Below are 22,435 nucleotides of genomic sequence, written 5' to 3' on the forward strand. Positions count from 1 at the left end.
TGCTCATTTTGTCAAGGGGAATCGGGTGTTTTTTTTCTAAATCGAAGCAGTACTTACCGTTTTAGAGATAGATCTTCTCCGCCGCTTCCAGGTATGGCCTTCGGGACTGGGCGTTCCTATTTGATTGACAGGCTTCCGACGGTCGCATACATCGCGTCACGAGTAGCCAAAAGAAGCCGAACGTCGGTGCGGCTCTATATGGCGCCTGCGCACCAACGTTTGGCTACTTTCGGAAAATCGTGACGCGATGTATGCGACCGTCGGAAGCCTGTCAATCAAATAGGAACGCCCAGTCCCGCAGCCCATACCTGGAAGCGGTGGAGAAGATCTATCTCTAAAACGGTAAGTGCTGCTTAGATTTTTAAAAAAACACCAGATTCCTCAATCTAATGTTAAAAATTTACTTTTTGGGTGAACCTCCACTTTAATAGTTCTCCTTTTACAATCAGAACTCCCCATCACATTAAGCCCCATACACACTATCAGTTTTCCTGCAGGTTTTCTCTTCAGATTTACCAAAACCATATAATATGAGGGCAAACTCAAGAGTTTCAATTTGTATGCAATCAGGCAGGCCCTTGCACTACATGGCTTTGGTAAACCTGAAGAGAAAACCTGCAGGAAAACTGATAGTGTGTATGGGGCTTAAGAGTCTCTCCTTTCATATCAGATCTCCCTTTCCCATCGGAAGCCTCCATCACATAAGAGTTGCTTGCTGCAGGCTGGGTAAAATCTTGTAGTAAGCCAGATGTGGCCCTTGGACCATAGATTGGTCAAAAGGCTAGGAGCCAAAGATCCTGAACAGCCACATCTTATTTCCAGCGCAATCAAGTTCATGTTCGAAGAATGGGATCCTGGTCAGTTTTACTAGATTCTTCGAAGCAGCAAACCATTTAAGATTTTTTTTGGTATCTTCTCCCAACAAGGCCTTTGCAATACTGTCGGGAGAATTTCCAGACATTAATAATATAGTTGTTTTATTTAATTGACTGTGAGCATTTACAGTATGCAACTGACTGAGATGAAAGTTTTCTTTATGGAGTCATACAAAAAGAGGTTTAACTCTGCTGCTGAGCAGTATGAATACACTAAGGTTTTCACCGACATTATGTCCTTTTTTATTGCACTTTTTGATTTTATTGGGCATAGTTTTTCTAGCTATCTGCTTGAATACATCTACAGTATGTTCTCACAAAATGCTTTTTTTGGCTGAATGGGCACACTTTCCCATATACACAATCCAAAATCTTGTGGGAAGCCTTCCCAGAAGAGTGATATACTTGCAAATGAGGGTCATCTCCACATTTATGGCCATGTTATTGGAATGGGAAGGCCAACAATTTGTATAGATGTAATGGTCAAGTTTCCGCAAATGTGTAGTTATATAGCGTAAATTCATCCCTGCTTATTAGGCATGTTAGCCAATTTTGGATACATTTGCCAAGGTTCAATTAAGCATAAACAATGGTCGTTACACAGAAACATCAATTTACATTCTTTACAAAGTTAATGACTGTTTTAGAATAACCTATTTGCCAGAAAAATGGAGCAGATCTTAAAGTGATATTAATCCCTTAGTTTTTTTAAGCACTTTCAGCAGATGATTTAATCCCTTACTGTGAGTACACACATTTTTTTACTTAATTCTTGCCTGTGTTCCTCTTTAAAAGGAGAAGTTTGTGCTTAATAAAAAAAAAAAAACTCCTACTCACCACTATGCTGTAGCATCGATGTGATGCTGCAGCTGTCCCACGTCAGCTCTAAAACCTGAGTGATCAAAGGTCTTCTGAGAGATCAAAGGACTTCTGACTGCTCAGTTTTCAGTCTGCTCAGAGTGGAGAGTGGTGACTGTCAGTCATTGCTCTCCACTCTGCTCCTCCAGCACTCACCGGAGCGTCAGGCTGGAGAGGAAGCATGTGTACCTGACTCCAGGTCTCAGCTGTGTGCTGAAAGGCAAAGCTAACTGTCTATCAGGAAGCTGGGTGGATCCCCACAATATGGTCAGGATCCTTCCAGGCAGTGACGTCTGGTGTTCAAATTTTTTTGTGGGGCCGCAAACAAATGTAAATATTCTGAAAAATACTGAAAAATACCATCAAATGCAGCCACTTTGCCCATCAAATGCAGCCACTGTGCCATCAAATGCACCCACTGTGCCCATCAATTGCAGCCACTGTGCCGGTAAAGGCAGCCAGTGTGCCATCAAATGCAGCCACAGTGCCATCAAGTGCTGCCACTGCTTCCAGGGCCTGGGGTGGCTTTGCATGCTCTCAGGATAGCAAAAGTAAGTGCACTGCTGTGACCCACAAGAGACGAATGGCCTATAAATTGTTGGCCATACTCCTCTTTTAAGCCAATGTCATAAATGCCATCCCAGGTTTTCTCCTGCAGCACCCTATGGAGCCATCCTTGCATGCAGAAACTAGAGTTGTGTCTCCCTACATTTTGTGCATCAATAAAAACACACAGCTTAGTAGCCTAGGCTGGCAAGGAACTTACCTGCTTTTCCCCCTCTCCCTTCTCCAAGCTAAGAGACTACACTATCCACTTTTAACCCTTTTTTGTGAAGATGGGAAGTTTAGGGAAGTAGCACCGAGAGAGAAGGAGCCAGAATTACTAAAAGTTGCAAACGGCAAGAGCAGGAGTAAGAAGTTTTACAATTATTTTTTTGATAAATGTTTATTTTATTGTTTTTAATGTCTTAAACTAAAGAATGCCTTTTCAATACTACTGTAAAGGAGAAGTGTGGGTATAAAAAAACAAACACACATACTCTGCTCCCTGCTGCAGAATTGCTACACTGCAGCTGTTCCCTGCCGGCTCTAAGCCAGAGTGATCACATGACATTTCTTGGTCTTCACTGAGCAGAGAGCGATTACTGTCAGTCATAAGCTCTGTGCTCTGCCCCTCCATCGCTCACTGTATCGCCAGGCAGGAGAGGGGGGTGGGAGCTGCTGGCTCAGGCTGTCAGCCATACAGTGAGAGGCTGAGTCAACTGCCGGCCAGGCATCTGGGTGGATCCATGGACCAACTCTGTGATGTCACCCAATGGCGGACTTTCGTTTATTTAAGGCCGCAGGGCCCCACATGTAAGCGCATGCCTATGATTCAGAAGAGAGGTATGGCCAAATATGTTTGGCCATACTTCTCTTTTAACCACTTAAGACCCGGACCTTTAGGCAGCTAAAGGACCCGGCCAGTTTTTGCGATTCGGCACTGCGTCGCTTTGACTGACAATTGCGCGGTCGTGCGACGTGGCTCCCAAACTAAATTGGCATCCTTTTTTTCCCACAAATAGAGCTTTCTTTTGGTGGTATTTAATCACCTCTGCGGTTTTTATTTTTTGCGCTTTAAACAAAAATAGAGCGACATTTTTGAAAAAAATGCAATATTTTTTACTTTTTGCTATAATAAATATCCCCCAAAAATATATATAAAAAAAAATGTTTCCTCAGTTTAGGCCGATACGTATTCTTCTACATATTTTTGTTAAAAAAAATCGCAATAAGCGTTTATCGTTTGGTTTGCGCAAAATTTATAGCGTTTACAAAATAGGGGATAGTTTTATTGCATTTTTATAATTTTTTTTTTTTACTACTAATGGGGGCGATCAGCGATTTTTTTCATGATTGCGACATTATGGCGGACACTTCGGACAATTTTGACACATTTTTGGGACCATTGTCATTTTCACAGCAAAAAATCCATTTGAAATGCATTGTTTACTGTGAAAATGACAATAGCAGTTTGGGAGTTGACCACAAGGGGGCGCTGATGGGGTTATGTATGACCTCATCTGTGTTTCTAACTGTAGGGGGGTGTGGCTGTAGGTGTGACATCATCGATTGTGATTCCCTATATAAGGGAACACACGATCGATGACGGCGCCACAGTGAAGAACGGGGAAGCTGTGTTTACACACAGCTCTCCCCGTTCTTCAGCTCCGGGGACAGATCGCGGGACTCCAGCGGCGATCGGATCCGCGAGTCCCGCGGCCGCGGTCATGGAGGTTCGGACCAGGTCGCGTGCACGCGCCCGCAGTGCTCGCTCGCGACCCCAGGCCTGGGATTAAAGGGCAACGTGGAGGTACGTTGATGTGCCCAGCCGTGCCATTCTCCCAACGTATATCGGCGTGAAGGGGTCCTTAAGTGGTGAAAGATATATATATATATATAAAGAAATCCAATACGATTTCCTTACACAATTAAAATCTCCATCCAGCGTTCCTCTTCTCATAAATGTTTTGTATTCCAAGCCAGGCACTTTTTCAAGACAGTGATCTGGAAAGCAATTGCGCTAATGATCTATAAAGCTAGTCAAGTCATATGCAGCCCCCCTGTGTAGTGGATGTGACAGACTCTGGACACCCTGTTGGGTATTTCCACCAAGAAGCTGCTTCCCAAGTCCTGGAACACAAGACAAATGCATCTGGCTATAGAAACCCCAAGGACAACACTAGTCTTGGAGTACATCAGAAAATGAACTGCTTGATTTTTAGAAACACACTGAATTTATACAGCAAACCATCAGATAAGGGCTACTCCCATTATTTCAGACAAAGGTCACCTTACACATTAGAGCTAGTCCTATTTCATAACAATGACCTCCTTAGACAGTCCGGTACCCCCATAGGACTAACTTGCATAAGAAGACACAAGCAATTAGTGACCAGCTCTGCCTGGATAACTTAAGAACACATTATAACACAGAGTTCTCCAGGCCATTCTCCTCCTGCAGCCCAAAGTCCGTGAGGCCTCGTACACACGACAGAGTTTCTCGGCAGAATTCGGCGAGAAACTCGGTCAAAACCCGGATTCTGCCGAGAAACTCTGTCGTCTGTACACTTTTGGCCCGATTGAGCCGCCGAGGAACTCGTCGAGAAAATAGAGAACATGTTCTCTATTTTCTCGTTGTTCTATGGGAGAAGGCGGCCCGCCGAGCTCCTCGGCGGCTTCATCCCTGAACTCGACGAGGAACTCGATGTGTTTGGCACGTCGAGTTCCTCTGTCGTGTGTACGAGGCCTGACAGTGTAATAATCCATGCACAAATCATTATCCTGAGCGCCAACAACCAACCATCTACAAAACATTCTATTTTTCAGTAAGTGCCCCTTTATAAATATGTACAGAGTCTGTGAGCGGCTTGCAGAGTTGTACAGGTACAATTATTATTCCTACCTGTAAAGTGGAAGTTTAAGGCTCCAGGAGGAAAATACTTTGGGCCAGATTCACATCTACTGATACTCCGGTGTATTTTCAAATTTACCGCGTCGTATCTTTAGTTTGAATCCTCAAACCAAGATACAACGGCTTTTGGCATCGATCCGACAGGCGTACGGCTTCGTAGGCCTTCGGATCGTAGGTGTAATACTTCGGCGCCCGCTGGGTGGAGTTTGCGTCGTTTTCCGCGTCGGGTATGCTAATTAGCTGTTTACGGCGATTCACAAAGGTACGCGGCGCGGCCGTCGCATTCTTTTACGTCGTTGCTAGTCGGCTTTTCCCGGCGTAAAGTTACGGCTGCTATTTTGTGGCCTATCTTTAGACTTGCCATGTTAAAGTATGGCCGTCGTTCCCGCGTCGAATCTCAATTTTTTTTGCGTAAGTCGTCCGTGAATAGGAAAGGACGTAACTCACGTCGACGTTCAAAAAATGACGTCGGTGCGACGATATTTCGCGCAAAGCACGGCGGGAAATTTCAAAACGGAGCATGCGTAGTAGGTTCGGCGCGGGAACGCGCCTAATTTAAATGATACACGCCCCATTTGAATTAGGCGGGCTTGCGCCGGACGGATTTACGCTACGCCGCCGCAAGTTTACAGGCAAGTGCTTTGTGAATCAAGCACTTGCCCATAAAACTTGCGGCGGTGTAACGTAAATGCATTACGTTACGCCGCCGGAATTCTCTCTGAATCTGGCCCTTTACTTCTAAGAAGAAAATGTATGTACAACATATCTAAGTGGGAAAGGAAAATGTATTGATCTAAAAACCTGAACAGTATATTTCTGTTAATTCATATCTCACTGTATGTTGTCATAAAACAGAGTCAGCCTCCTCTAATGGAATATAAGTATATGTCTATATGCAGCATAGTGCATCTGAAAACAGGGCTATAAACCCATTTTTCAAATAATTTTTCAAATGAAGATGAGGGGGGGGGGGGTGGGGACAGTACTGCTGTGAAAAATACTTGTTGGCTTATTTATGATTGATAAAATAATTGCTTTTTATGTTCACTATGTTCATATTCATGTTCTTCTGTTTTACCTTATTTCACCTCTATTTAATTTTTTTTTTGGAAAGTTGGGGGAAAGAAAAATGTCAACGTAAAAGAAAATGAAAAATAAAACAAATGTAAAAAAAAAAAAAAAGCATTTTTTTCATAAAACAACACTTTCTTATGTAGAAAGTTCCTTCTCCCTCTTTTGAAAATGCTGGATTACACCTGGTTCGTTTAGTACATATTATTGTAAGGACGGTCATCTGAAATAATGGCAGAAAATATTTATATACCGGAAAATGTATCTAAAAATGATATTTTCTGTGGGAAAAGAGGGAAAAACAACCATTTTAACTTTTGTAAATTGCCTCCTAAAGTGAACTTAGCATCAAATATACAGTATGGGCCAGATTCATAAAAGAGATACGACGGCCTATCTCATGATACGCCGTCGTATCTCTGAGATACGATTGTCGTATCTATGCGACTGATTCATAGAATCAGGTTACGCATAGATAGCCCTAAGATCCGACAGGTGTAACTGTGTTACACCGTCGGATCTTAGGCTGCAATTCTAGGCCGGCCGCTAGGTGGCGAGGCCATTGCGGTCGGCGTAGAATATGCAAATGACTAGTTACGGCGATTCACGAACGTCCGCTTTGCCCGTCGATTTAAATTTACGTCGTTTCCGTAGCGATACGCGTCGTAAAGTTAAGGCTGCCTCCTAGGTGATCTAACAATGTTAAGTATGTCGTTCCCACGTCGAAATTTTAAATATCACGTCGTTTGCGTAAGTCGTCCGTGAATGGCGCTGGACGCCATTTACGTTAACGTCTAAACCAATGACGTCCTTGCGACGTCATTTAGCGCAATGCACGTCGGGTAATTTGACGGACGGTGCATGCGCAGTTCGTTCAGCGCGCGAAACGCGCCTAATTTAAATGGTGCCCGCCCCATTTGAATTAGGTGGGCTTGCGCCGAGCAGATTTACGTTACACCGCCGCAAGTTTACAGGTAAGTGCTCTGTGAATCAGGCACTTATGCTGTAAACCTACGGCGGTGTAACGTAAATGGGATACGTTACGCCGTTGCTGGGCAACGTAATTGTACCTGAATTTGGCCCTATATTTCCATATTAGGCAAATGTATGCTAAGCAATGTGTAAGTGTAATATTTACAGGTATTTCTTCTGTTTCAAATATTGTATTGAATTTTATAATTATCAACAAAATTCCATAACCAGAGCATGTACAATAATATAATAGAAATAGATATTCCATTACCAGAACATGTGCAATAGTATAGTAGAAAAAGGTGTAATCATTCAGGAAAGTAACTAATGTAAAAATGTAAATAAAAATAGATAACCTTACAGGTATTTCTTATCTCTTACAGAGATCAGAGTACTCCCTATGACAAAGCATCCGTGTTCTCAACAGAAGGATAGAGCCATTTTTATTCAGGCATCATCCAGAGTCAACACCCACTTTATATATTACAAAACAAAACAAAAATTGGTATTTAAAGTGGTATTCCAGCTTGAAGTATAGTGACATTGTATAGACATTGTATAGACATTGTATAGACCTGGCCATAGACTAAGAAAAATATTTACTTGGAGTGCCAACCCTCAGAGTGAGTATTGGAAAAGGGAATATATAGAGAGGTAGGGCGTTAAACAGTCAAGTAACAATACGTATTTAAGCATTTATTGAAAATTGAAAAATCACATATAGACAAGACAGTAGGGGAAAGACATACATATCCCTACATATAAAGTCACACTGTATAAACAGCATAACACAAAAAAATATGTTATATTGAAATAACTAGTAGCCAACATGTTTCGCGGTCTGTGTATCTGCTTCTTCAGGGCTTGCTTGCTCAATAACTGGTTCAAAATCTTAAAACACATCTGGGGACATCCGTATGAGGGGGAGACCAAAAAATAATAATCCACACCCTGGACAAAAGTCACACGAAGAGCACCATCCATATCAGGTCAGATGGACTTCTTATATTCAAAGTCAATTCCCCAAAGGAACTAATTAATTCCCTCCATGTATATAAAAACCCACAATCATCGAAGAGGAGCCACTTCTTACTTTGATGGGAATGTGACTGTAAGGCCGCGTACACACAACCGGTCCAAACCAATGAAAACAGACTGAAGTTCAGTTTCATCGGTCCAAACCGACCGTGTGTACGGCACATTGGTCTGTTGTCCTTCGGACAAAAATTAGAGAGCTTTAAAATCAAACCGATGGACGGCTGATCGATAGATCAAAAACGATGGTTAGTACACAAAAGCATCGGTTCAAAACCTGCGCATGCTCAGAATCAAGTCGACGCATGCATGGAAGCCTTGAACTTTGTTTTTTTCAGCACGTCGTGTGTTTTACGTCACCGCGTTCTGACCCGATCGGTTTTTGAACTGATGGTGTGTACGCACATCAGACCATCAGTCAGCTTCATCGGTGAACCGATGAAAACGGTCCGTCGGACCATTCTCATCGGATGGACCGGTCATGTGTACGCGGCCTTAGTCTCACACGGAAGCCTTCCTGCACCAAAGTAGACCTATAATGGTGGTCATCCAGTGAAAAGAAGTCCAGCGTGTGGCACAGTCTGGGTCTCCCGAGGTTCCCTCACCCCAGAATGTAAATGCTTATTCCAGCTTAACCCTAACTACTCTAAAAATTGCTTCTTCCTTCTACTAAGCCATGTAAGAAGTACACACAAGTCCAGTAACATGATTTGGCTCCGTTATCACGGCTGCAGGGGAGAGGAGGGAGCTCTGACAATGGCTGGACTATTGAAGCCAATGGGGGATGTCATTGCTCCAGGCTTTACCAGCTGTTGTCAACGTGCTCCCTCCTCTCCCCTGCAGCTTGCACTGGCTGACACAGGAGAGATCATGTGACTTGACCAGAGCAGCCTGGAAATAGGTAAGTATATATGCATATTTCTTACACAGATTAGTAGGCATAGGTGTTAGTAGGGGGAGGGAACATTTTTAAGAGTAGTTAGGGTTAAACTGGAATTCCACTTTCAAAACTGCCAAAAGAAAACTCTATCTGTCTCAAAAAAAATGTATAACTAATTTGGGTGCAGTGTTGCATGACAGAGTAATTGTCAGTCAAATGATCACAAAAAAATGAAAAATGGCCTGGTAACCGGGGGGGTATATACAGACTGGTACTTAAGTGGTTACACAAAGAAAACTCAGGATTTCATATTGTACACACAAACTGAATGGGTGATTTGACTCAGCGTCATCTGGAAATTTTTACATGCCGTTTGTTTTCCTGTGGTCTAAACCAGGGAGCCAGCCTAACTGCAGTTCAAACACTCATATTTTAATCACTCAGAGAGGTTTTGCAGACTAATCAGTTTTTAGGTTTGCTGATGAAAAATTGGATCAAAATGTTCCTGTAATCTGTTTAATTCCCATGTCCCTTAACCTTAAATTCTGTGTTCTAGAAGTAAGATGCTGTGCTGAAAATCATGCAGACGTATGGAAGTATGTTGTAAACTATATCGTCTCCAATGGGTATTGTTAAGAAGAATAGTTTATATTTTTACAGATTCAAATAAAATGTGCAGAATCAAACTCTGAATCGGCCTGGTCATTGTAAAGCAACACTGGCAGTTCTCATTAAAGGGGGTGTCAGAATTAAAAGAAATTTGATAAACGATCCCTGCAATAGAATAGTTATAATACTCTCCGGTGGCCCGTGTCTTCTAACTTCTCTCATTTGCAGCCTACATACGACTCTTTGGCATTCTACATTTCTGGGTGTGTCAGATGTCTTTGTCCCACTTTGCACATTGTAGTTCCACCCCCCGACTCCCTACATTGCTACAGGATTCAGGGGGTCAGAGGATAGAACAATGACGTGTGTCAGGGATCAAAGAAGGTAAAGCCCTGTACACTCGATCGGATATCTGATACAATCTAATCTGATGGATTTTTTCGTCGGATATCCGATGAAGCTGACTTTCATCAGTCTTGCCTACACACCATCAGACAAAAATCCGATGTGCCAAAACGCAGTGACGTAAAACACTACGACGTGCTGAGAAAAATGAAGTTTAATGCATCCGAGCATGCGTTGACTTGATTCTGAGCATGTGTGGATTTTTGACCAATGGACTTCCACACAGACGATCATTTTTTTCTATCGGTTTTTTATCCATAGGAAACATTTAAAACATGTTCTATTTTTTTTTTCACAGATGGAAAACAAATCGATGGGGCCCACACACGATCGGTTTGTCTGATGAAAAAAGTCCATCGGTCTGTTTTCATCGGACAAACCGATCGTGTGTACAGGGCTTAAATCTTCAAACCAGAATGTTACAATTATTAAAAAAAAAACAAATCTGTTGGGATAGAAATAACGCAGCTGTCATTGCTGACAGGATACAGGACTGTCAACTCTACTCTTGCTACACTACTCATCGAGTCATTGATCCACAAGATGTTTGCAACAAATGCAATGGGAAATCTCAGCCCTGAAGTTTGCACCTTTAATAATTTGCTGGTGTTAGTAGCTATTAAATTAGCATCCCAACAGGTCCCTTTAACCATAACAGGTAATAAAACGAGTCTCATGCCGCGTACACACGATCGGTTCATCTGATGAAAATGGTCTGATGGACCGTTTTCATCAGACGAACCGATCGTGTGTGGGCCCCATCGGTTTTTTATCCATCGGTGAAAAAACTAGGAACTTGTTTTAAAATTATCTGATGGTTAAAAAAACGATAACGTCTGTGAGCACGTCCATCGGTTAAAAATCCACGCATGCTCAGAATCAAGTCGACACATGCTTGGAAGAATTGAACTTCTTTTTTTTCAGCACGTTGTTGTGTTTTACGTCACCGCGTTCTGTCACGATCGTTTATTTAACCGATGGTGTGTAGGGGCGACGGACCATCAGTCAGCTTCACCGGTTAACCGATGAAAACGGTCCATCAGATCGTTCTCATCGGATGGACTGATCGTGTGTACGCGGCCTGAGCCTTCAGCAGTAACCACTTCTGCAAGACCACCAATGTAAAATGGAACTTTTCCACTGACCTTAAAGTATGGGAAGTCCTTCTACTTTGTAAGGGTAGCCCTTCTACTACACTGACCACCAATGTAAAATGGAACTTTTCCACTGACCTTAAAGTAAGGGTAGCCCTTCTACTTTGACCAACATTGTAATATGATACTTTTTCACAGACCCCAAAGTAAGGGTGGCACTTCTACATTAACTACCAATGTAAGATGGTATTTTTCCACTGACCCCAATGTAAGGATGACACTTTTACTTTGACCAATTACAGTATATGAGCTGGTACTTTGCCAATGACCCCAATTATGGGTGGCACTTCTACATTGTCAAACAATGTAAGATGGCAATGTAAAATGGAAACATTGACCCCAAAGTAAGGGTAGCATTTCTACACTGACCAACAATGTAAGATGGTACTTCTTCAAAGACCCCAAGGTAAGGGTGGCACTTCTACATTAACTACCAATGTAAGATGTTTTTTTTTCCACTTACCCCAATGTAAGGATGACACTTTTACTTTGACCAATTACAGTATATGAGCTGTTACTTTGCCAATGACCCTAATTATGGGTGGCACTTCTACATTGTCAAACAATGTAAGATGGCAATGTAAAATGGAAACATTGACCCCAAAGTAAGGGTAGCATTTCTACACTGACCAACAATGTAAGATGGTACTTCTTCACAGACCCCAAAGTAAGGGTGGCACTTCTACAATAACTACCAATGTAAAATGGTATTTCTCCACTGACCCAAATGTAAGGGTGACACTTTTATTTTGACCAACAATGTGAGCTGGTACTTTGCCAATAAACCCAATTATGGGTGACACTTTTACATTGTCAAACAATGTAAGATGGCATATTTCCATTGTCCCCAAAGTAACGGTAGCATTTCTACACTGTACAGCAATGTAAGATGGTACTTTTCCACTGACCTCCAAACTAAGGGTGGCATGTCTACTCTGACCACCGGTGTAATATGCCGCCTTTCTATTCTACATCCATTTAAAGGGACACTGCAGTTTTTCTTTTTTATTAATATTCGTTCATGTCAAAACAATTACTGAAAATACTGTATCTAGACGATCACAGAGAAAATACATGAACAAAGGAATGGCATACTGTATTTAAAATAATAATAATAATAATAATAATAATAATTATTTCCCTTGGGCTTAATTAAGAAATATTCTGAATTCTCTTTTTTTTCTTTTTTTTTTTAAAACAATAATAAATAATTGCTGTTTTGTTTTAACTGCAGTGCTGTGGAAACGTTTAGTTTTATTTAAGGTAAACATGCATGTATTTATGTATTCTGAATTGTTCTATAGCATAAACACTGCTTATGTATATTTATAGCAAATTAGACCTGGAACTCATTAAGCACTAATGGCCTTCATTGTGCGCTGTCAGCATCCACATCCACTGTTCGGGGTCATCCCTGCACAGGGTATACGGCCGCTACAGGAAGGAATCTGGAGCACATCCACATAGTAAAACTTGTTCTACTTTCCCTGTTGCAGCTTGTGGTTTTGGCACACAGTAATGAAGAAGAGTATGGTCTGGGATATAGTGAGAATTAATGATCACTCCGCATGGAAGTTTGGCATTGTCTAAGAACTTCAGTACTTAAACTCAGGAAAAAAATAATCAAAAGTGATTTAAGAATTTAACTTTTAAATCTTTCTGGCAGATATTTCTAATGATGTTACTATAACAGGAAAAAAAAACCCTTACAGGAAGGCAGTGAGACTTATGTAGGAATCATTCTCACCATATTTCATGGGGTAATGAGAAATATGAGCTTCCTACTGTGGTGATATATGGGAGGGTTATACAAAGTAGACAATTCGGCACCATTTTACAGTATGGATCAAAAAGGGAGGCAAAAATAAGTTTTTATTTGTTTGGTGACCTGGTTTTATCTCTGATCAGAAATGCAAGATAAGGATACACGAGTATGTTAGGATTTGCAGACAGGACTTGCTTCTAAATATTTAGATGCTTGCTAAAATCTGACTAACATCTTAGAACATTTTTTTCTACGAGCCGGTTCACACAGGGGCGGCACGACTTCGGGGGCGTCTCGGTAAGGCGTCCTGAAGACGACTTTAGAGGCGACTTGCAAAATGACTTCTCTATAGAAGTCAATGCAAGTCGCCCCGAGTCGCCCCCAAAGTCGTACAAGAACCTTTTTCTAAGTCAGAGCGACTTGCGTCGCTCCTATTAGAACGGTTCTATTGAATAGAATGGGAGGTGGCTGAGTTGCCTGACGAGTCGCCCCAGTGTGAACCGGCTCTAAATGCTTATTACATTCTTTGTAGATGCTTGATAAACACCTATTAATTTTTTAGTAGATACTTTCTAAACTCTAGATAAATTCTTAGCAGATACTTACTAAAACACCTAGATGCTTGCTAATATCTAAATAAATTCTTATGCCGCATACACACGATCAGTCCATCCGATGAGAACGGTTAACCGATGAAGCTGACTGATGGTCCGTCGCGCCTACACACCATCGGTTAAAAAAAACGATCGTGTCAGAATGCGGTGACGTAAAACACAACGATGTGCTGAAAAAAACGAGGTTCAATGCTTCCAAGCATGCGTCGACTTGATTCTGAGCATGCGTGGATTTTTAACTGATGGTTGTGCCTACTAACGATCGTTTTTTGTACTATCGGTTAGGAATCCATCGGTTAAATTTAAAACATGTTGGCTTTTTTTTAACCCATGGATAAATAACCGATGGCGCCCACACACGATCGGTTTTGACCGATGAAAACGGTCCATCAGACCATTCTCATCGGTTTAACCGATCGTGTGTACGTGGCATTAGTCGATGCTTACTAAACTCTGATTTAATTATTTGTAGATGCTTGGTAAATTGTGAATACAGTAAAACCTTGGTTTGATAGTAACTTGGTTTGAGAGCGTTTTGCAAAACAAGCAAAATGTTTTAATACATTTTGACTTGATATACAAGCGATGTCTTGATATACGAGTAGCGTCACATCACAACTGAGTATAAAACCACCTGACTTTCAGAAGACAGATTAAAACTCTGCTCTTTCGATGTCATGAGACACGAAACATCAAGCGCCCAGAGGCGATTCAGTATGAATGTGCCGCGCTATGTAAGTTTTTCATTCATTCATTCATTTCATTCAAAAGAGAAGAGGTGTGCCTCTAAGGCCTCGTACAGACGGGCAAACATGTACGATGAAAACGGTCCGCCGGACCGTTTTCAGCATACATGCCCGCCCAGAGATTTCTGTATGATGGCTGTACACACCATCATACAGAAATCCGTGCGTACACGATACGCGGCGACGAGGCCGCGCCGTCGCCGCGACGTGTGCGGCCCTGGCAGTTCAATGCTTCCACGCATGCGTCAAAGTCATTCGACGCATGCGAGGGATGGCGGCCGCTCGGACATGTACGGTAAGTCTGTACAGATGACCGAACATGTCCGACGGACAGGATTCCAGCGGGCATGTTTCTAAGCAAGTTTAGAAACATTTCCCCACTCAAAAACGGTCTGGCGGGCAAATGTACGCTGGAATCCTGTCCGCTCGGCTGTACAGACGACCGAACATGTCTGCTGAAACTGGTCCGCGGACCAGTTTCAGCAAACATGTTCGGTCGTGTGTACGGGGCCTAAGTGTAACAATACATTTAATGAAGGTACAGCATTTAGCAACTCACATGGTTGTTGATTAAAACAGACACATCTAAGTATGCAGGCATCCGGGGTAAAGAGGTCCACATAGACCGTTCTCCTCACCGCCATCGACATCATCCCTTTCCACGCTGCGCTCCATGAGTGGTTCAAGCCTTGCTTTCAGAATACTCTACTGCAGGGTAGCCTTCCAGGTCACGATTGCAGAGTTTTTTATTAAGATTTCAGAAGTACAAGGCATATACATTCCCCATTACAATACAGGGTAAAAGGCATCGCATACATACATTTCAATGCGAGTCTGGCGTAGGGGCCGACTGTCCATCCATATGACTTTATACCCTCCCCTTTATTAGAACACATATAACATATCTCACCCAACATTGATTCCCAGTAATCTATCCACCACCAAGTCCACAATATTGCTACACTTAGAGGCGCCTCTCTTCTCTTTTATACTCTGTAGCTCCTGCTGGATTTTGCTTCTAATCCCCTCGTGGAGGATTCAATTTGTGGATGGACATTTGATGGTTACATAACTAATCACATTACTATAATCTTTTTACATCGACTATTAACTGGACTTAAAGAGGAGTTCCACCCAAATTTGGAACTTCCTCTTAACCCACTCCTCTCCCCCTTACATGCCACATTTGGCATGTAATTTTTTTGGGGGGGGAGTGGGGGCTTCAGCACGAGTGGGACTTCCTGTCCCACTTCCTCCTTCCTGTAGGCGACTAAGCTTAGTCGCCTTCAGGAAGTGGCTGCTGTTGGCGATCGCCTAGGACACGTCACAGGTCCTAGGCGATCTCCTGGCCAATTACACGGCGCGGCGCCGGGCCGCGCCGCTCGCGCATGCGCAGTGCCGCGCCGCTCGCGCTCGCGCATGCGCAGTGGGTGCCCGGCCGTGAAGCCGAAAGCTGTCACGGCCGGGTGCCCACACTGAAGATGAAGACGCCGGCCGGGGAGGGGGGGAGAGGAGCGGAGCCCCGGCCGGCGCGTCGCTGGAGCGCTGGAGCAGGTAAGTGCCTGTTTATTAAAAGCCAGCAGCTACACTTTTTGTTGCTGCTGACTTTTAATAAACACACAAATGGCTGGAACTCCCCTTTAAGGACTTATTAATAAATGGTTGTGGAAAGAATCATCTGGGCTTCCATTTATTTTCCAATAATTTTATTGAAAATTGTACATATCAAATTTTCAAGGCAAAATATTGTTTATATGAGATAAGCATGAGTTTCCATTATTTTTCATGGGGAAATTTGTTTCATATACAAGTGCTTTGGATTACAAGCATTTGTCTGGAACAAATTATGCTCGCAATACAAGGTTGTACTGTAAATTATTTATAGATAATTGTAAAACTCTAAATACATTCTTGGTTGTTTCCTTTTAAATGTATATTAACCTCCCTGGCGGTATGATTATGTCTGTAATTTTGTACCAAAAGCGGTACAATTTTTTGCATGGAAATTTGGCGTTTTATATTGTAGGCTTGTAATTCTTAGGAATAACTCACTTAAATCTGACCAAACAAGAGTCTAGAAAACATCCCGGGTATGATAACGTTTGAAACACAAAATCACGAATTATAATATAATAAATAACTATAAATAATTATAGCAAATAATAATAATATAATAATAATAAAAATTATTCAATAATGTAATCAAATCAAAAACACTGAAATTTGCTCAGTTTCAGAATTGTCGCTATCATTACTTTCAGTGTTTGATAACGAATTTCCCCATAAATCGCCATTGCTCAATTCATGCTTTTTAACCCTTTATTAAATTATTAGCAGACACTTGTTACTCTCCTACTAAATTCTTGGTAGATGCTTGCGAAACTCTTAATAAATTCTTAGTAGATATTTTCAAAACACTTAATAAATTCCTAGTAGATGTTTACTAAAGTACAGTGGCTTAGCAGTTAGGGCATATGCCTTGCAGCACTATGGACTTGGTTCATATCCCAATCAGTACACTATCTTCATGGAGCTCCTTGAGGGCAGTGACTAATGTGAGCGATCAATATGTAAAGTGCTGCATAAAGTGCACTCTAAAAATACAAAATTCTTATTAAATTCTAAGTACATGATTGCTAAACTCTAACTAAATTCTTAATAGATGCTTTTTCTAAACACCTAGTCAATTCTTAGTAGATGCTATCTAAACCCTTGCTAAATTTGTAGTAAACACTTTCAAAACTCTAATGCCTTGTACACACGATCGAAATTTCCGATGAAAAAAGTCAGACGATTTTTTTCATCGGATATTCCGACCGTGTGGACTTTTTTCCGTCGGAGTTTAGAAATATAACATGTTTTATTTTTTTCTGATGGAAAAATCATATCGACGCATGCTTGGAAGCATTGAACTTCATTTTTCTCAGCTCGTCGTAGTGTTTTACGTCACCGCGTTTTGGACGGTCGGAATTTGGTCTGACAGTGTGTATGCAAGACAGTTTGAATGGAATTCCGACGGAAAATTCCATCGGATTTTATCCCATCGGAAATTCCGATCATGTGTACGGGGCATATGTTTTTAGTAGATGTTATCTACACGTTAATTAATTCTTAGCAGGCGCTTGATTCCTCCCCTGCTAAATGTTTAGCAGATGCTTATTATACTCTTATTAAACTCTTAGTAAATGCTTATATAAGTCTCAGTAGATGCTTGCTACACTCCTATTAATTTTTTAGTAGACGATTGCTCGACTTTAAATAAATTCTTAGTAGATGTTTGCAAAACTCCTATTAATTATTAGTATTGCTTGCTAAACTCTAAATCATTTCTTAGTAGCCACTTGCTAAACTCCAATGAAATTCTAAATAGATGCTTGCTAAATACTCACTGAATTCTTAGATGTTTGCTAAATGCTTATCAAATTGTTAGCAGATGTGATAATCTGTTCTAATTTGTAAATACAGTAATACCTCTGTGTAACGGAATGGCCCGTGATACCCAGAGACTTTTGAAGGATGCGGGGTACTCCTGTGCCAGCTTCACTAATGACTCTTGGGTCTAGGGTCATCCTATGTCCAATAGGGGCATAGAATGACTGAGAAATTATATCTCGGATTACATGAGATGGGACAGTAATGATAATTCATGTATTGCAGGATATCTTGAAATATTACAGGTGGTTAATTCTGACCCCAACAGGTCAATAGCAGAGTGACTCATTCATGTGGGGACACAGACTGTTGAGGTGCTAATTAAGTCTACCTGGCTGTAGACATAAAAGCTTGCTGTGTTTGCATTCTATTGTCTATTGTGTTGATTAAGTCTGGCTCCTAAGATATTTCATTGTGCTATGCTAACTAACCCTTTATTGTGTGAAAGTTTTATTGATGCTAATATGTGTTGTGAGTTAACACACTCTAAAAGTCATGATGTCTGCCATGTCAGCTATAGTAATTGATTCATGTAGAGTTGGTGCCAGAAAGTCTGTCTAAGATGTGGATTGAGGGGGACTCGTTAAGCACCCATTGTGTGATGTGGTGGGTGGAGTGAGTCATTGTCCAGATTTGGTTTCCAACTGCATATAACCAGCTGAGTTTACCATTAAAGTGGTCATTCGTTTTGGAACCAGAGACAGAACTGTGTGTGTCTCGTTTCTGGGGGAAATCCAATGGATCGTGTCGGCTGGATTGTGGAGTGTCGGATAAGCTGTCTTGGGTTGGTGGAATGGAATATCGTAAACGGTGTTAACCCCTGACTGTTACACTAGGATTGAGAGTAACGCGGTTTACGAGCGTTTCGCAATACAAGCTATTATTTTTAAAAAATCCTGACTCGGTTTGCAAGCGTTGTCTTGCAACATGAGCAGGATTCAAGCCAATGGGGTGTGCAGTACCGCATTTTGCCAGAGGTGAGGGGGGGCGGTGGTGACACTTGGAGCTGCTCGGATGCACTCGGAGCCACTCGGAGACACTTAAAAGCACTCGGTTCACGAGTGTCTCAGAGTGCATCCGAATGGCTCAAAATGGTCTGCAAGTGTTTCTGACACCACCCACCTCTGGCAATATGCGGTACTGCATACAATAGCAGTCACTGTGGAACAAGTTATCAGTGTTTCCCTTGACTCCAATGGGGAACTCGCTTTGATATACGAGTGCTTTGGATTACAAGCGTTTTTCTGGAAGGAATTATGCTTGTAATCCAAGGTACCACTGTACATGCTTTCTATACTCTTGATAGATGACTGCTAAGGCTCCATTCACACTTGAGCGACTTGTCATGCAACTTTGGACATTAAAGGCATATTACAAGTCATTCCCCATGTTTTCAAATGATAACCATTCATATATGTGTGACTTAAAGTTTCAGCAACTTCAGAGTAGTTAATGCACTACTTTAGTTCGACTTTCATGCAACTTTAGGGCCATAGACTTCAATGTTAACCCCCTAAAACGTTCCATGAAAGTCATACCTGATTGTTATACAATGCAACAGTTGTCAATAATCACTGGTGTAAGCCAAAGTCGTATCCAAGTTGCACCCATCCAAAGTTGTGTCAAAGTTGCACCCCAAAGTCCGCGCAATCTTTGGAATCGTACAAGTGTGAATGGAGTCTAAATGCTTACTAAATTCATAGTAGATGCCTATGAAATGTTTATGCTAAATTCATCTATTTTTATCTATAGTTTAATAATGTATTGATCCTAAAATTCCCCTTTACTGCTTTCATTTCATTTCTGGACAAAGTCGATGATGAATTTGGCAAGAGATTAATAAACTTTCTAGTGGTCAAGTAACTGGGAACAGTGACAAGGGTTGTCAGAATATGTATAATCAATGCACTGCTTTAAATTTATGTTGGTGTGAGCACTCACACCATTTATCATGTCACTTTGAAAGCATGCTTATTATGTTATTCAGAGCCATGTGGCAATACAGTTTTATGTATTATTTATTACCTATATTTATATAATGTGAGTGTTTAAAAAGGAACATGTATTTGGTTTTAGTGATTAACCGCTTGCCGACCAGCCGCCGCCATTTTACGGTGGCAGGTCGGCTCGTTCCCGTGGACCATCGTAGCTGGTCCCTTTAAGCGGGATAGCAGACACATGCGCACAGTGAGGATGCCAATGCTCGTGACCGGTGGTCGTGATAACCATCAGCCACGAGCGATCGTGGGCATGAGAGGCAGAACAGGGACGTGTGTGTGTAAACATACACATCCCTGTTCTGAGAGGAGATGCAGATCATGAGTTCCTACAAGCTGGGAACCACAATCTGTCATCTCCTATAGTGAGTCCCATCCCCCCCTCCACAGTTAGAACACACACTAAGGAACACAAATAACCCCTTAATGGCCCCCTAGTGATAACCCCTTCCCTGCCAGTGACATTTACAAAGTAATCAGTGCATTTTTATAGCACTAATCGCTGTATAAATGCCAATGGTTCCAAAAATGTGTCAACAGGGTCCGATCTGTCCGTCATAATGTTGCAGTCCCGATAAAAATCACAGATCGCCGCCATTGCTAGTAAAAAAATAAAAATAAAAATGACATAAATCTATCCCCTATTTATAGTCGCTATAACTTTTGCGAAAACCGATTATTATACGCTTTTTGCAAATTGTATTACCAAAAATGTGTAGAAAAATACATATCGGCATAAACTGAGGAAAAATTTAGCTTTTTAAAAAAAAATTGGGGCTATTTATTACAGCAAAAAGTACAAAATATTGTGTTTTTTTCTAAATTGTCGCTCTTTTTTGTTTATAGCGCAAAAAATAAAAACCCAATTTTTTTACCTATTTTTGGTAAAAGAAATCGCAATAAGCGTTTATCGGTTGGTTTGCGCAAAATTTATAGCATTTACAAAATAGGGGATAGTTTTATTGCATTTTTTTTTTTTACTACTAATGGCGGCGATCAGCGATTTTTTTCATGACTGCGACATTATGACGGACACTTCGGACAATTTTGACATATTTTTGGGACCATTGTCATTTTCACAGTAAAAAATGCATTAAAAATGCATTGTTTACTGTGAAAATAACAATTGCAGTTTGGGAGTTAACCACAAGGGGGTGCTGAAGGGGTTATGTGTGACCTCATGTCTGTTTCTAACTGTAGGGGGGTGTGGCTGTAGGTGTGACATCATCGATTGTGTTACCCTATAAAAGGGAACACACGATCGATCACGGCGCCACAGTGAAGAATGGGCAAGCTGTGTTTACACACAGCTCTCCCCGTTCTTCAGCTCCGGGGACCGATCGCGGGACTCCAGCGGCGATCGGGTCCACGGGTCCCGCGGTCACGGAGCTTCGGACACTGGGCACTTAAAGAGGATGTACCTGTACGTGCTTGTACCCAGCCGTGCCATTCTGCCGACGTAAATGTGCAGGAGGCGGTCCTTAAGTGGTTAAGAAAGGCAAATCCACTTTGCACTTCAAGTGCAAAGTGCACTTGAAATTGCACTGAAAGTGCACTTGGAAGTGCAGTTGCTGCAGATCTGAGGGGTAGATCTGAAATGAGGGGAAGCTCAGCTGATTTTATCATCCAATCATGTGCAAGCTAAAATGCTATTTTTTATTTTGCTTGCATGTCCCCCTCGGATATATACAGCGACTGCACTTCCAAGAGTACTTTCAGTGCAATTTCAAGTGCATTTTGCAATTGTAGTGCAAAGTGGATTTGCCTTTCGTAAATAACCCCCTCTGTCCCTGTCTCACAACTGTGCCCCTGCAGTGTACATGTAGAGGGGAAGTAGATACAGAAAATCAACAGAATTACGGTGCAACAAAGAATACATTTTTTTTTTTAAATAAGTATTTCTTTAACTGTCAATTATTTATGATATACAGTGCTGTAGTTAAGTAAATGTCATTCAGTTTGGGCTTATAATTTATAGTTACAGCTCCTTTTTCCAAAAACTGAAAGTATAATATGCACTGTTTAAAAATACTGCGTTAAAAAAAAAAAAAAAAAAAAAAAAAAACATAAATAAGCAATGGGCAGCTAAGGAACTACAAATCTCCTCCCGACAGCCAGTGACTGAGCAGAGACGCCGGGACAGCCGCAGGGCTGCCAAGCCTTTCTAAATGTCAAGGAGCTGCTGTATGCAATCAGCTAAGTGGGAAACGTAGCAAACCACACAGCTACACAGCATAATTGAAACATTTATGTAACACTGCATCACTCAATTAGCATCTACTACATACATTTATTAAATAATATACATGACTGAGCACATAAATTAGCTGTAATTTAAACAGGCTAACAACAAACCTGTAAAACATGTAAAGTGGGGGAAAAAAAGCCTGGCTAGACGAAAGTCTTAGACTGGCTACTATTCCTAATGCATATATCAATGTGTCAATGTGTGTGTGTATATATATATATATATATATATATATATATATATATATATATATATATATATATATATATATATATATATATATATATACACACACTATATTGTCAAAAGTATTGGGACGC

At 41.4% G+C, this 22,435-nt stretch overlaps 1 protein-coding gene across 2 annotated transcripts in view; it reads right to left on the minus strand.

The window, feature by feature from the left end:
- Positions 1-22,435, minus strand: part of SORCS2 (sortilin related VPS10 domain containing receptor 2) — a 1,216,738-nt gene that overhangs the window by 167,827 nt on the left and 1,026,476 nt on the right. The gene's annotated exons all lie outside the window — the stretch shown is intronic.

This window comes from Rana temporaria, chromosome 1, assembly GCF_905171775.1.
Source record: "Rana temporaria chromosome 1, aRanTem1.1, whole genome shotgun sequence".
Classification (NCBI taxonomy): domain Eukaryota; kingdom Metazoa; phylum Chordata; class Amphibia; order Anura; family Ranidae; genus Rana; species Rana temporaria.